This window comes from Oncorhynchus mykiss, chromosome 9 (genome assembly GCF_057628025.1).
Source record: "Oncorhynchus mykiss isolate SJ-2025 chromosome 9, ASM5762802v1, whole genome shotgun sequence".
NCBI lineage: Eukaryota > Metazoa > Chordata > Actinopteri > Salmoniformes > Salmonidae > Oncorhynchus > Oncorhynchus mykiss.
Window position 1 is genome coordinate 31,860,561 of NC_143030.1, and position 13,324 is coordinate 31,873,884.

Here is a 13,324-nt window from a genome sequence, read left to right on the forward strand (position 1 = left end):
CGTGTGGTAGGTGTGGAGAGAAGCATGCACCCACGCACGCCATATTTCCAACCAGGGCCACTCTCAAGGATTACTCCGTGGCGAAACCATATTGATGATCTAATATTCCCTTTCATAGCTCATAACAGGGACACGTTAAACGGGGGAACTCCGAGCTTACCATCTCACCAATCATCATTAAGTGTTGGACACACAGAGGTAAACCACCTAAAGGGCTGAGCAACACAAAACGTATTATCCAATCAGATCGCTCAATATTCTGTCATCTGCAATAATCAGACATAAGGGAACAGTCGGAGCAAGATGGGAAAAATGTTCATCTACATTTTGCATACACACTGAATTTGGGCCAATTGATTGCACAAGCTAGCCTACTTCCTCTCTCTTCCTCTCACTATTGCTAGGCCCCCCCATGCATGCAATTGAGCATTACTTAGTGCCTCCCGAGTGGTGCAGCAGTCTAAGGCTTGAGGCATCACTACAGACCCGGGTTTGATCCCAGGCTGTGTCACAATTGGCCCAGCGTCGCCCGGGTTAGGGGAAGGTTTGGCCGGGTGGGCTTTACTTGGCTCAGCGCACTCCTGTGGTGGGCCGGGCGCCTGTAGGCTGACTTCGAGTCGTCGGTTGAGCGGTGTTTCCTCCAACACATTAGTGCAGCTGGCTTCTGGGTTAAGCGGGCAGGTGTTAAGAAGCACGGTTTTTGGCAGGTCATGTTTCGGATGACGCACGACTCAACTTTCGCCTTTCCCGAGCCCTTTGGGGAGTTGCAGCGATGAGACAAGATTGCTATTGGATATCATCACATTTCGTGAGAAAAAGGGGGTAAAATAACCCCCCAAATTATAATGACATTCCTTAGGGCGCTCCGCTCTGCATCGCACTGGCTCCCCAATCCGGGCTGTGTGTTTGTGTGCTGTGTGGGGGTGCGCATGCACGCGTGTCAGGGTTGAGCGAGCCGGGTCTAAGCAGCCTTCTATGGATCGCCACGGTCAATTAACAACTCCTAGCCTGGCTGTTTGTTCTGCCTGCAGACAGCTGCCACACTGCCCCCGGAGAGAAGGGACACTTCTCTTTCGTTCACAGAGATGGAAGGAACTGAGGAAGGATGGAGAGATGGAGGGATAGACAGCAGAAAAAATGAAGTGGAGGAGAAGTATCTAGGAATCTCAAAGGCCAAGAGACATACTTTGTTGTGTGTGTGTGTTCCCTGGGGGACGCATCCATCAAAATGTCCGCCTATTCCAATACCTCTTGTTTAAACAGAACTCACCCAGCTTGACCTATTGACCACTATGAGAGGACCGTTCTGACGTCACACACCTTAACCAAAGCCGGGTTCTGGCCCTCTCTGACCTCCCCTTTATAACAACAGCTTACAGATTTTACTTTTTTTTTTTTTTACATTTGAGATAAGCAACAAAGCGTCATAAAAGTAGCAAAAAGTAGAAACTGAACAACAACAACATCCGCAGTTTGGATCAGATAAACAACATTGTGACCGAATAACCTTACAGACTGCCTGAAATAGTTTCGACCCAAGCTACTATTATTGGATTAGGAAGTGGCATCAAGGAACAGTATAGGCTACCCCTGGCTGCTTTCTATCCCATCCGTAACCTTCTGGTGTTGCAGTAACGCTGACACACTATGAATGGTGCTGTTGTCAAGCCGACAGGACACCCCGACCGCTTGAAAAGCAACCAAACAAGGCAAAGCGAAGTCAAACCTCAAACTTGGTCCTTCTCCCTGACTTCCCTCACGACGACGACAACAACGACGAAGCCATGAACTTTGAGAAGTGCGCACTAGGACAGAGAAACTACAATAGTGCTCCTGTACGGAGAGTCCAGACTCTCAGAATCAGATGCTTTTCACCACAGCCGTTGCTCAAATCGGTTTCTTCCAACTCATAACTCAACGCTCGCTCAGTACAGAGCTCCCATTGTGCGCCACAGATAAAAGCGCTCCCAAAACCTCCTGTGTCCACACTTGAGACGGCATAGTGGGTGTGTGACACATTGGCGGAGTTATGGTAATAGGAATATCATAGAAATGGCAGTACTGTTGGTAAACAACAACATTGAAAGTCACTTCCTCCCGGATCAATGTGTATTAGGTCATATGATCACTTCTAAAAACGCATCTGCTCAGGTATATACGCGTACGTATATAAAGATTCATGTTGTGTGTAAGGGGATGGGAAATGGTTTGATAGACGGTTGTGGGACAGATCTCAGTGGCTTGAGGACATACCACTGCCATTTGGAGGGATTAAGACATGCTAATGCCTTGGGTATAATTTACTGGGTAAACAAAAGTCCCCCACACAGTGGCACCATGGTAAGGGACCATGGCGCGCACACACACACACACACACACACACACACCTGTATCACAGATGTAATTCATCACACAAGAACAGTCTGACTCTTTGTCTGTCTCCTAGAACCCAGTAACGAATTGAAGACTCGTCAAAGGAACCTTACACTTACTGTCCCTGCTCGACCAACTGCACAGTAACACACACACGAACACACACACACACACACACACACACACACACACACACACACCCACCCTTTGGAGTCACGTGAGTGCAGGTTTTTTGTTGAATCTGTAAACGTCTCCCATCCGCCTGAGCCGAGGAAAAACACAGAATCCTTCGGTTAGTGATTCTCTGTTGCCATTCTATAAACGTAGCTCCAGCCCAATTGCTTTCCACCCAATTACATATGCAAATTGGCAGTGTTGATTTTCAGTGAGAGCAGGGCCTGTGCAATAGGTGAGTGGTGAGCCGTGTTATGCTGTGAATAAACTAGAGAATAGTTGCTGTTGTAAGGATCGCCTGGGCGAACAGGAGTATATTGACATGACATTATTAATATCTCCCCAGGACTAGCTATGAGAAAGTACACAGCGCTATGAGAAAGTACACGACACCATGAGAAAGTACACGACACCATGAGAAAGTACACGGTGCTATGAGAAAGCACACCACACTATGAGAAAGTACACGGTGCTATGAGAAAGCACCTGGCACTATGAGAAAGTACACGGCACTATGAGAAAGTACACGGCACTATGAGAAAGTACACGGCACTATGAGAAAGTACACGGCACTATGAGAAAGTACACAGCACTATGCGAAAGTACACGGCAATATTCGAAAGTACACGGCACTATGCGAAAGTACACGGCACTATGAGAAAGTACACGGCACTATGCGAAAGTACACGGCGCCATGAGAAAGTACACGGCACTATGAGAAAGTACACGGCATTATGCGAGAGTACACAAAACGAATGAATACAGTTGAGACCCACTTTCTGCCCTCCCCCAACACACAGATAAAGGTAAGTCTCCAGGAGACACTGTATATCCAGACCCATAAACACTCAAATCATGTCGTGCACACACACGCAGCTATGTCCGCGCGTCACGCACACGTCAGACCCCGCCCAAGCGCACACACCGCACACCACTCAAAAGTGTGTTAGCTGTCCAGGGAGCAGGCTAGGTGATAAACGATACACGTTACACCAGGTAAAGGTGTGAGAGCCCCAATACAGAGTAGTACTAGAGGTGTTAGAGGTGTCAGGAAGCGAGAGAGAAAAGGGTCCTGAGAGCATCTACTACCCACAGCTACATTCCTAATGCATTAACCATGGCTCCGTACATTATGGATATTAGTTTCCAAAGAGGCAGGTGCATTTGTACTACACCGGTGGCGACTGGCAGGACACGGCTCGGCGGCTCTGGGGCTCCATCTTGGCTCTGCTCCATGGCTACTGAAGAACTAATCTTTACCATTGTCATTACAAGAGAGAGAGAGAGAGAGAGAGAGAGAGAGAGAGTTTCCGGATGGGACTCTGTCTTGCCAAGTAGAGGGAGGAGGAGGAGTGGTGAGTGGGGCCCACTCTATGGTAACGGCTTGTGCCCTAGATTCCGCCTCAATGCCTGCTGGTGCCAAGAACAGTGCTTATCGTGCCCAACATCAGATTGACAACGATGTGCACTTTAACTCCCACTCTCTCATATGTCTCCTCAAACTCCCTACCATTCTGTCTGTTACTGTCTCCTCCTCCAACTCCCTCTTTCCATTTCTGTCTGACTTCTTCTCTCACTCTCCTCTAACTCTCTCTCTCATGCTCAGCCTCTCCCTCTCTCTTTGACATATCTCTCTAACTATCCTGTGGCTATTTGAGGTTCTGTCAGTCTCCGATTTTCTCTGTCCTTCTGATCCTATCTCCATTCCCAGCACTATCTGTCTCTGAGATTCCTCGCTCTGCCTCTCTCTCATTCCACAACCCATCCCCCCTTTCTCTCTCTCTTTCCCCCTCTCCCATTAGTAGATGAAGGAGTTGTTCAAACAATCTCTGGCACGTCCCTCTCCTTTTTCTGTTGCCTTCACGTTGTGCATGATGCAGAGAGAGAGAGAGAGAGAGAGAGAGAGAGAGAGAGAGAGAGAGAGAGAGAGAGAGAGAGAGAGAGAGAGAGAGAGAGAGAGAGAGAGAGAGAGAGAGAGAGAGAGAGAGAGAGAGAGAGAGAGAGACAGAGAGAGAGAGAGAGAGAGAGAGAGAGAGAGAGAGAGAGAGAGAGAGAGAGAGAGAGAGAGAGAGAGAGAGAGAGAGCAGGACCACTGAGGAATTATTTCAGATGTAATCGCAGTGAGTTAAGTGTGTTCATCTGTGCGGATCCCTCGCTGCAGAGCTAGTGCATGCGGGAGTTTGTGTGTGTTTGCGTGTGCATGTGTCTCTGTGTGTTTACGTGTGTGTGTGTCCATACTGTATGCATAGATCCACCTGACTAATGTCCTCATAAACCCCTAAATGATGGCTCTTTAGCAGGTTATCTCAACCATAACACACTTAAAACACAGACAGAGAGGATAAACTGACTTAGAATAGGCATTGCTGCAATAAGAATGCCAAATGGATTTAAGATATCGATGACTGCCGAATGGCGATTAGTTACCATCTCTACGACAGAGAACAAGAGTGCACTGGATCATCCACACAGTGTGAAGGAGAGGACAGAAAGCAAGTGAGGAGGGTGGGGTTGAGAGAGCAGAGCAGGACTTGGTCCACTCTCCTGCCCTCCAGCCACAGAACCTGACACTCACACAGGCAATTTGTCCAGGTCAAGCCAAAGAGCGCAATCAGCGCCATCATAACCTATCCCTGTCACAAACACTTACACTGAAGTCAGCTAGCAGGACAGGGGTGGAGGAACTACTGAGAGAGAAAGAGAGAGAAGGAGGGAGGGAGGGAGGGATAGAGAGAAAGAGAGTGAAAGAGAGAGAGAGAGAGAGAGAGAGAGAGAGAACCCACATTCTGACCTTGCAGGAGGATAAATCAAATGCCTTCCTGGCCCAAAAAGAGAGAGGGAGAGAGATGAGAAGGAGTGGGGAGATGAACAGGAACAGAGGTAAGCCCAGCCGGTGACCTTGAAAAAAGGGAAACAGAATACCTGCATAGCTAAACAGGGAAGGAGAGATATAGATGAGAGAGAGGGAGGGAAACAAGACATATTTTACACCGCCTATAGAAGGTCTACACTTCTCTTGGATTTCTTCACATTTTATAGTGTTACAAAGTGGGATTGATCTACACAAAATACTACTATAATGTCAAAGTGGAAGATCATTTTGGGGGGGATTAATGAAAAAGAAAACACTAATGTAGCTTGATTGTATAAGTATTCACCCTCCCTCAAATCATGTTATAAACACCTGAGCAGTGATTACAGATGTGAGTCTTCTTGGGTCTCAAATGAGCTTTGCACGCCTGTATTGTCCAATATTTGCCCATTATTTCTTTCAAAAAAATTCTTCAAGCTCTGTCAAATTGTTGGGGATCATGCCTAGACAGCCATGTTTAAAGCAGATTTAAGTCGAAACGTTAACTTTGCCACTCAGGAACATTCACTGTCTTCTTGGTAAGCAGCTCCAGTGTAGATTTGGCTTTGCGTTCTAGGTTATTGTCCTGCAGAATGAAGCAGGTTTTCCTCTAGGGTTTTGCCTGTGCTTAGCTCCATCTCGTTTCTTTTAATCCTGAAAAAAAAGTATTTTGGTCGATGTCACGGTGGTGGATGCATACCGTGATGCAGACACCACCATGCTTGAAAACAAGGAGGCAGTTACTCAGGGAGGTGTTGGATTTGCACCAAACATAAGGCTTTGCATTTCGGGCCAAAAAGTGTAATCCTTTGCCATGTTTTTTTTATGCTGTTTTATTTGAATGCCTTGTTGCGTACATATGCACTTTTTAGAATATTTGTATTCTGCATTTGTGTATTCTTCTTTCCACTCTGTCATTTAGGTCATTATTGTGGAGTCACTACAATGTCGTTGATCCCATCCTCAGTTTTCTCCCATCACAGCCATTGAACTGCGCAGCCGTTCTAAAATCACCAATGGCCTCATGGTGACATCTCTGAGCAGTTTCCTTCCGGTCCTGCAGCTCAGTTCAGATGGACGACTGCATCTCTGATGTGTCTGGGTGATTGAATACGTCATCCACAGCATCATTATTCACTTGATCGTGCTTAAAGATGTATTCAATGTCTGATGTGTTGTTGTTACCCATCTACCAATCGCTGCTTTTCTTTATGAGGCTCCCTGGTCTTCGCAGTTGAATTTGTGCTTGAAATTCAGTATTGACTGAGTGACCTGAGTGGCCTAAACAAAGTTGGTGAACACTTACGCAATTACTTTATTTTAGTTTTTTTTTATACATTTCTATTAATAATAATAAATAAATAAAACTTCAATTCACTTTGACATTATGGAGTATTTTGTGTAGATCAATGAAGAAGAAAAAACATGATTAAATCTATTTCAATCCCACTTTGTAACGCTACGAAATGTGAAAAAAGTTCAATGGGTGTCGACTTTCTATAGAGAGAAATAGCAGCAGGAGGGAGACAGACAGATATAGATAGTTAGAGAGAGAGAGAGAGTGGGGGAGATACAGAGAGAGAGTTGCTTTAGTGTGTGTGCCTCTGTACGTGTGTCCATATTTTAGTGTGTGTGTGTGTGTGTGTGTGTGTGTGTGTGTGTGTGTGTGTGTGTGCGCGCGGCTAAAGTTCCAGACGGCTCCATGAACACAGGGGTCAGTCAGTAAGTGCCAGGTGGGTCGCTGGCAGCATTTATGACATGGGTCACCCTGTGTGTCACACCCCCCTCCCCCAATGCCTTCCCCCAGACTCGATAAAACCAGACTTTCTCCAGGCAATTTGTATCCGGGTTGCCAATGAACCCTTAGACAAAGCGGGAGGTCTGGTAAACTTGACCATCTATTTGACTGCCTGCCTTTACGAATACGTATTTATTTGCAGGAAGGGCATCCAATACTAAGGCGCACACACAAAAGCAAATATTCCCCGCTGAGACCAAATTAGGGTGTGTGAGAACGCAGCAGAGAGGCAGCAAAATGATTTATCCATATTTACATTGCATTTTCATTCTCCTTACTCCTAAATAGGCTAAATCAAGGAGGGAGATTGTGAATTCCTCACACACACACGAGGCTACGGCTTGTAAACCGCAATTGATGTCGCAGGGGCCATGTTTTATGGGTAAACAATCGTTCCCTCACAGGGCGCAGTAAAACAAGCCAGAAACAGGTGTATAAGTGTTTTTATTGGCATATAATATTACCTTGCACAGTCTTGATTGTTTATATACACATTCCTGTGTGTTTTTGGGGGCATTTTCAAACTTGGGTCTAATTTTATTATGATGAATGACTACAAGACTACAAGTTGTTCAGAACAACCATTTCTAAACCGTCGTAGCCATTCATTAACAAATATATGGTAAGTGTCACTAATAGCATTCAATCAAAGCACGTTGCAAAAACGAAACCTTTGTTTCCTTGCCTATTTCCTGTATTGTATGTATTGTATTCATGATTGTGAACTCATATTTTTTGGGGTCAAACGTATTTCAATTGCATTGCAGTATCGCGAAAGTAAACAATAAAAACTATGACTGCAAAACGAAAACCAAAGCATGTTGTCTGGCCCAATTCTCTATTGTCGTGAGCTTGTGGAGTAGCTGGTACAAAATGAAGGGCTAATTGTTCTCAACTATCCCCGTTAGAAAAGTTGACAGTACACATTGCATTTGCCAGCCATAACATGTACAAAAAGGTTCAAATGGCCTAATCACCTGAAGGTTAGCGAATGGACCTGAAATGTGGCTTTACGAATGAGCAGATATCTCATACGAGTACTTGGGAGTATGGCTAGACGGTCCACTGTGCTTCTCTCAGCACATGTCAAAGCTGCAGGCTAAGGTTAAATCTAGACTTTGGTATCCTCTATCGTAATCACTCCTCTTTCAGCTCAGCTGCCAAACTGACCATCCTATCCATGTTAGATTAAGGAGCCATAATTTATAGATCGGCAGGTACGGGTGCTCTCGAGCGGCTAGATGTTTTTAACCATTCGGCCATCAGATTTGCCACTAGTGCTCCTTATAGGACACATCACTGCACTCTATACTCCTCTGTAAACTGGTCATCTCTGTATACCTGTCGCAAGACCCACTGGTTGATGCTCATTTATAGGACTCACTTCCCCTATGAGATACCTACTGCAGCCGTCATCCATACAATACCTGTTCTGTCAGTCACATGCTGATTTCATGTGGTGTTGCTACCATGCTGTGTTGTCATGTGTTGCTGCCATGCTATTGTGTTGGCTTCATGTAGTGTTGTGCTGTCTCTCTTGTCGTGATGTGTGTTTTGTCCTATATATATATATATATATATATTTTTTTTTTAAATCCCAGGCCTGTCCCCGCAGGAGGCCTTTTGCCTTTTGGTAGGCGGTCATTGAAAATAAGAATTTGTTCTTAACCGACCTGCCTAGTTTAAATAAAGGCTAAATAACAATGAAAAAACAATCAGTAATTGCAGATAAGAGATGTAACACTCAGGCTGGGAACAAAACACATTAGCTCAATCATTTCACAGCCGGGTTTTTAGGCGTTCAGTTCAAGATAATTGCTATTAAGTGGAAAAAGTGACAGATACAAATATTAAGTTGACGCCAAGCTAATTCTCAGAATACAGGGGAAAATACTGTCCAAAAACCCCCTGATAAAATCAACTGTTTCTCTGCCTCTGAACTTACCGAGCTGTTAGTCACTCAAGCAGTGTTTTGATTTGCCTCTCTGCTTCTGGGCGGTAGCCTAGCTAGCCCATGTGACTGGTGTCTCCTTCCTAGTGCCCAAGGGTACAGGAGACAGTGGAGAAAGTGGAGCAAACACACTCTGGTGCTTTGATTGATCTAGTTGAGGGCGAAATGATTATATGATTGACCTCTCTTCTCTGATCTTCACATCAAATCAAAGTTTATCTTGTCACGTGCACCGAATACCACAGGTGTAGATCTTACAGTGAAATGCTTACTTACAAGTCCTAACCAACAGTGCAATGTTTAAGTAAAAAAAAATAGGTATTAGATAAGTAAAAAAAATAGATAAGATAAGTAAAAAAAAAAGCTAAATAAATAAAACAGTAAAATGACAGTGAGAATAACAGTAGTGAGGCTTTATACAGGTGATACCGGTACAGAGTCAATGTGCGGGGGCACCGGTTAGTCGAGCTAGTTGAGGTAATATGTACGTGAACGTGTAGTTAAAGTGACTATACATAGATGATAAACAGAGAGGAGCAGCAGCAGCGTAAAAGAGGGGTTGGCGGTGGCGGGGTGGCGGGACACAACGCAAATAGTCCGGGCAGCCATCTTGCTAACTCTAAAACTCATGATGACTCATGTCTCCTTCAGATAATGAGTGAAAGTGAAAAATAAAAATAAAAAGACAGACAGAGAGAGAGAGAGGAGAAAAAGTGAAACAGAGAAAGAGAGCAAGGGAAAAAAAGAAAAAAACAGAAATAGAGAAAGAGAGAGAGTGAAATAAAGAAAAAAACGTAGAAATAGAGAAAGAGAGAGAGTAAAATAAAGAAAAAAACGTAGAAATAGAGAAAGTGGGTGGATGAAATAGCGATAAGTGTGACAAACAGACAGAAAGAATGAGTGAAATAGATAAAGGGGGGGATCAAATGTATGAAATAGATCGACAGAATGGGAGAAAGAGTGAGAGTAATTAAGAGATAGTCAAATCGAGAGAAAGTGATTGTCATGCATGACAGGGGGAGTTAATCGATGGTGGGGGCAGACGGAGAGGAAATTAGAGTGTTTGGTGGGAGGAGATGCCGCTGAGGAGACAGTGATTGTTTCTAGCCCAGGCTCAAGGCCTAATAAATGAGAGATGAAAACTGTTGCTGGATCAATGAACCAGTGGCACACAGAGTTGCATAGTCAGACCGACAATTTACTGTGCTTTTCAACTTTAATGGAAAAAAATTCAATTAAGGAGACTTTCTTATTTTGTCTTCCACTAAGAGCATAGTGAAAGAGAGAGACGGAGTGTAACATTTTAAATGGCCTCAGTGGTTTGGTTTTCTGACTAGTAAAAGCTCTGATGTATTTAAGAAAAAAAATCTCCCATTCATCCCTCTCAAATATTCCACAGTAAGTTTAATCATTCCAATTCACCTCATACTCTGTGCTCTCTTAAAAGTCGGACTGTGAGAGTTTGGGATGGAATTTGAATGAGAGTGATTGAACGGCAAAAGTGAATATAACTGAAAATAGGACTGAAAAAGTGGAATAAAAAATAATTAATTGGGAGTGGACAGAAAAAAAACAGGGATGAATGGTGTGCAGATTCTTGAGGAAGAAACTCTTCCAAGGACCCACCATGAAATCCAACGTATTTCCTTCAGTGCAGTCCACAGAGGGTGGAGTCCAGGGAGCACTGCAAGCCAATGCATCTGAGCTCTACACGATAACCATCTGAAATGGTCAAATGAGATGCTTTAATTGTGTTAATTCATCTGTGTTAAACAGTTAGTTAACTGTTTAATTACTGTTACCGTTTGTTTTAAAGGACTATTGGAATACTGACCCTTTGCGGGCTACAATAGATCCTAATAAACAGTAAACTGGTTTGGTTAGCTGTGTATGCCCTGAAGTACACCAAATCAACCTAGCGTGTCACCAAATCAAAGTAATCAATTACATCCCACATTCACTATCTAGTCACTATCTAGTCTGTAATGAACATTTTCTAGTCACTCTGATACCTCTAGTCGACATTAGCGCGAATTAAAGTCACGCTGCTCCTCTTTGCTCTCTCCTCGCCTGCCAATCAAACTGATAACTCAGGGACCCCCGGTGTAGATAATTACGGGGGAACAGGAAGGATCTTAAAACCGAGAGATTATTTCCAGCCATATGGAGAGTTGCGACTTTATCTGCACCGGTGGAAAAATTAGTGGCACTTTAAAAACCACTGAATTATACAACTGGAATAATTAGGGGGATATCCGGGCGTTGGTGGAGAGAGAGGATATTTAATTTCCGCTGTGAGCAGTTAATTAACGGGGTAGGTCTTTTGTGCCGTGTGTGTGTTTGTGTGTGTGTGTGTGTGTGAGTGTGAGTGTGAGTGTGTGTGTTTGTGTGTGTGTTTGTGTGTGTGAGTGTGTGTGTGAGTGTGTGTGTGAGTGTGTGTGTGCGTGCGTGACGAGGGTTAGTGGAGGGGATAGAGAGAGGAGGTCCCCACGAATTGGACCATTGTGAGAAGGGCGGAAAGTCCCTAGGGAAATGAGCTAAAACTGGCCAAGCATTTCTACCTGTGACTTTAATAATAGCATACTTTCACAGTACTGTACAACGTGAAAATCTCTGACTGGTGAGAATGTTCACGAGATATAGAGAGCGTGGCCTCCATAGTCAAAAACATCATAGTCATCATAGTATTTTACGAAATCTCAACGTCTTAAATGATCAGAGATACAGTGGTCCGCATGGTCCTCTGCAGCTCAGTTGGTCAAAAAAAGACGTTTTTTTTAACCAGTTAAGAACAAATTCTTATTTACAATGACGGCCTACCCCGGTCAAACCCGGACGACGCTGGGCCAATTGTGCGCCGCCCTGTGGGACTCGCAATCATGTGATTCGGTCTGGATTCAAACCAGGGACTGTAGTGTCACCTCCTGCACTGGGATGCAGTGCCTTTGGCCATTTTGAACCTAACTGTATATATTACCATAATAATCTCTGATACCCAAGCATATCCGGCCCTGCTTTCACCGACCTAAGTACTTAATGGACATGCAGTCAAGGAATTATAGTAAAACTAAAAGACCTGGGTACATGCCAAGATAAAATAGTAGTGGATATAGTAGTGGATAACGGTCGGAATTCTATAATTTAGCGTGTGTGTGTACTGTGTGTGTGTACTGTGTGTGCTTGTTTGTTTGTGTACATTATGGGTCTGATGGGAAAGTCAGTCTGAGAGCCTAATATGACTCCTCATGTTCTCCCAGAAGGAGACTTAGCCCATCAGTGCAATGGGATCGGTGGAGGTAACACAAACACACACACACACACACACACACACACACACACACACAATAATAAGCATCTCCATTCTACAGCCGTAGTGTTCGACTAGGCCATTCTCTTACCCAACATGGGGTTTTCTAGTCTGTGGAATCAGACTGCAGACAAAAGATCTCCAACCAGCTAGTACACAGCTGCTGCTCCAACATGAGGACATGCACACAAAGAGAAGAAAGGGAATCAATGAAGTGGCATTGAGTGGTGAGTGTGTTTGCCTGTTTGCCTTGGATAGGCTTTGGCCAGACTGGGACATCCAGCAAGGGAGAGGATATTAAAAAACAGAGAGAGAGAGAGAGAGCGAGAGGTATTGAACTGTTCACTGTGCCTCCTTGACAACAACATTCTCGGACAGAGGTTCCACATTAAAAAGAGGCCTTGTCCAATTTCGTCACTTCATCATGGTTGCAACTTGTATTTTCTCTCTTTTATTTTATGCCTTGGCACTTTGCCTCGTCACTTTATCCCTGCTTCACTTTGAAATTGAATCTCATCAAAGAAAATTTAAACTTTTTAAAAGCTCTGATGAAGGCCAAAAGGCCCGACACGTAGGCTTTAAAGAGCGACTGCCCATAAAAGAAAAACTAATCCCATTGAAAACAGCCTATGTGGCTGTTTAAATAGGACCATTTTGGTCATAAAGTTTGGAACCTCAGTGTGTCACAACAAGTAAATGAAGGTTGGGTTTGGATTACAATTATGTAAACAAGTCATGCCCCCTTTTGCCAAGCTCCTTGTGGAAATTGCCACTCCGCCCACTTTGTTTCCCTCCATTGAGGGAGTTCTATTACACTGGCCCGGGTTGAACCAGGCAATGGCCAATCATGTCATCGAGGGAAAGAGAGGA

At 44.3% G+C, this 13,324-nt stretch overlaps 1 protein-coding gene across 11 annotated transcripts in view; it reads right to left on the reverse strand.

Moving 5' to 3' along the window:
* Positions 1–13,324, reverse strand: part of LOC110531879 (VPS10 domain-containing receptor SorCS2) — a 321,210-nt gene that overhangs the window by 62,848 nt on the left and 245,038 nt on the right. The gene's annotated exons all lie outside the window — the stretch shown is intronic.